Here is a 3,946-nt window from a genome sequence, read left to right as displayed (position 1 = left end):
CAGCAGTTTCCTTTAAATCATTCTTTATTGGCGAAGACTACAACCATGAAAATCACCATCACCTGTGTTCCTGAGTACTCCCAAACAGCCTTACCCACCTGCAGTTATTATGAACTATTTATTATGTTATTTTAAAAATGTTAAAATTGTCCCTTTTTACGAGGAAAAAAAAATGGGCAGAGGATATGAACAGGCACTTCACCAAGGAAGACACGGAGGAGGCCAACAAAGATATATGAAGATATTAGCTCAGGTGAAAAGTAAGGCAATATACAAGAAGGGGGAGGACAATATGCAACAAGAGGGAAGGTGGCAGAAGAATGATGAAGACAGGAGGTTTGCATGGGCTAAAGGGGATAGATGTAAATAGTGATATATATACAAAGTTAGAACAAGAGTGTTCTGTGCGTAGGTACACGGATTGAGACATAGATTGAATGGGTAAGGGAGGAAGAGTGATATATATATATTTATATAGCCCACAAATATATGAGTTTGAAAGATGATATTTGTATATGAATATCTACATTCCTGCAAACACAATTACAAATCTGGTGGAACATATAACAGACATATGATGAAAACTTCCTAGATATCACACAACATCCAAAGGCAATGAGTTTATGGGCTTAGGGGATCAGGACCATAGTCTCAGAAGACACCATGGTCAGTTGGCATAACAGTCCACAAAGGCATTATTCTGTCCATCCCGCCTAGGTAAGTAGCACTGGAGATCTTGAAAGCCCATGATTTGCGGTCTAAGATGCAGCTATTGGTCTTTCCATAGCAGAAGAAAGAAGGGTGATAAGAATTGAGGACACCTGGAATCAATTAGTCCAACAGACTCCATGACTCTGAGATCAGAAGAGCTAGATGGTGTGCATCTACCAATACCAATTGCCCTGAGAGGGATCAAATTAGAGGGTCCCAGATAGAGTGGGAGAAAATGTGGAACACAACTTACATTATTCAGTTTTAAAAAAAAAGAAGAATACTGGTCAGAAAGAGGCGGGAGGAACCTGAGACTATGGCCCTCTATAACTCTTCAGGGCTGGAATGGAATTCACCCTTGTTGCCCAATTTTCACCCAAGCAGTGGATAGGTTTATAGAAGGGACACAGCACTGATGAGGAATGCTCACCATGGAATGGTCAATCATCCAAAGTCAAAAGGGCAACGTTGTCCTAGGGACCAAGTTGAGAAGGGACAGTAGGGTAGGTGAAAACCAAATGGGAACCACAGGGAGGTAGTGTGATAAGTGTTGTTGCATGGAGGGGACCTTAATCATTAAGATGAAACAAATGTATGATTTGCAGTATGTAGTATGTAAAGCTGATGATTTTTTCTATAAACCTTCACTCAATTCACAATAAAACATTTAAAAAAAAAACAAACATATATGTAGAAATGCTCACAATCATTAGCCATTTTTGATGTTATTAAGTTACTTCCAACTCATAGCAAACCTCTTCAAGGAACTATTGGTGGGTATGAACTGCCAACCTTGTGCTTATCTTAAAGCGCCACACCACAATTCCATTTAGAGAGATGCAAATAAAAACAATGAGATATCTTACCCCAGTACTAATAGCAAAGTTCAAAAACACAGAAAACATACATGCTGGAGATAGTATGGAGTGTATGGGACCCTCTTACACTGCTGATGGGAGATGCAACCACTCTGGAAAACAGTATGACATTTTCTCAGAAGGTTGGAAAAAGAAATACCATATGACCCCCCAAACTCTCTACTTGCTATATACCCACGAATAGATACATACACGCCACTGTTCATTGCAGTATTATTCATAATAGCAAAAAGGTTTACAGAAGTGGAAGGGAAGGGAGAATTTTTCAGTGGGCAGAGTGTAGACATGAGTTAAGTTGGAAGACAGGGAGCTAGTTAAAAAGAAAAGGAAGCAAAAGAGCAGAAGAATTGGGTGGAAGGATAGAAATTTTGTTTTCTTTTTGTGTATGTGTGTGTGTGTTTTTATTTCTAAATGTATTGAAAGGGAAACGATGTGTATTTATTTTCCCATAAAAAAAGGAGTTATACATTATTTTCGCTTGAAACATGAAGGTCAGGTTGCTACAGCAGTATCTTTTGTGTTAGTATGAAATATTTAATACAGTACAATCTGACCTCTTATTCAATCTTAATAATTTCATTTTCTCTAACAACATAGCCTTTATAATGGTGAATTATGATATCCAGAAATGTTTCTAAAGACTGCCTTCTATAAAAAAGTCAGTCATTCTTAAAATAATTAAATAATTAATTTCAAAAGGAATCACTTGAGATTCTTACTAAACTGTAGATTCTGATTCAAGTACATCTGAGGTAGAAAGTTAAATTCTCAGCAGGAGGTCATAACGGAATGACTCTGTACAAAAAGGCCTGGTTAGAGTCAACAGAGAATATCCACAGGTGTTTGTGTCTTAATGTCTTAATATTTTCATTCTGGGGTCTCCCTTCACCATCAATTTAGATATCTCTTTGCCTCACTTATGAATTAGATAAAGTGTTTCTTGAGCTCATGTCTTCCTAATTCTTGATAAAATAGGAACAAATTCAGAGATATAGGTGTTGCAGATAAACAAAAGTTGAAGTTTGTAAAATGTTACATTATGTTAAATGTTACATTATGTTATATGGCTAAACAGTTGGCTGTACACTTTCAAAATAAGGCTCTTCTTTGATACTTCTGTGGTATATTTTCCTCAACATTTTATACTTTAAAAATATTCAAAATTTAGAAAGATAATAATATATACACCTAAAAAATACATGAAAATAGTTCAATTAACAGAGATATTACATTGTCATATTTATACCAAAGACATGGTTTTGACTTAACACAGTAACTGGAAACACAGTACTGGAAAGCCATTTTGCAACATGTTATTACTGTCCTCACAATAGTTGAAAGTGGACTTATTCAGTAAAAATTAAGTATTTTGCTTTCCACAAAATAGAAATTTTAGGGGATTATTTGGACATTTTGCTCAGTTTGTTCCATTTTTGTCAGGTGACAACTAAAAATACAGTAACATGGGAAAAATACAACCTCTTATATATATCTGAAATACTGTGAAAAATTAAAAATTCAGTAAGTGATACATTCCAATTAACTATTAAAAAACATTTTTAGTTATAAAGACTATGATGATGATGATAGGGGTTTAAATAGAAAAACAAAGCACAACAAATCAAAATAGATTAAAACACTGTATTATAGGTGGCATCTATGATAGTCATAACATGGCCGATACTTATTTATCTTAATCTCCACGAAGGAATCCTGGTGTGGTGCTGTGGGATAATGCACTAGACCACAAGGTCGGATTGAACTGCAAGGTTCGCTATGAGTAACAACTGACTCAAAAGCACTTAACAACAACAACCATCTCCACAAAGACCTCAGGCTTATATCTTATTTTTAATCACCATTTCCAGAAGAGGAAACTGAGGCTTAATAAAGTTAAGCAACTCGTCCAAAGATGCACATGGTCAGGATTCTAGCCCAAGCAGACTGACAGTAGAGCCTGCACACTTATCAACTCATATCTCTGTCAATTTGAGTTTCCAGCCATCAGCAAAACTATGCCATCCAGTTAGTTCTGACTCGTAGTGACCCTGTTTGAACTTCAAACCTTGTTTCAAACTGACCTTGCAGTTCAGTGCTTTCTCCTACAGAGCCACACTTTACTTTTCTTTTTTTTTAAATTTTTTTAGTGAATTGTTGTTGTTGTTCCGACTCAGAGCCACCCTGCATAGAGTTTCCGAGGGAACTGGGTGAAGGTTTATTGAACAAATCGGTTTTCCATTTAACAATTCATGTACATTTTGTTTCATGTCATTGATTACAATGCCCACAATGTAACATCTTAGACCAAAAAGAGCGCATTTACCTAAGGAAAAAATCAGAAGGATTAGGAAAGAAAG

The sequence above is a fragment of the Chrysochloris asiatica genome, unplaced genomic scaffold (genome assembly GCF_000296735.1).
Source record: "Chrysochloris asiatica unplaced genomic scaffold, ChrAsi1.0 scaffold00133, whole genome shotgun sequence".
Lineage (NCBI taxonomy): Eukaryota > Metazoa > Chordata > Mammalia > Afrosoricida > Chrysochloridae > Chrysochloris > Chrysochloris asiatica.
This window is presented reverse-complemented; position numbering follows the sequence as displayed.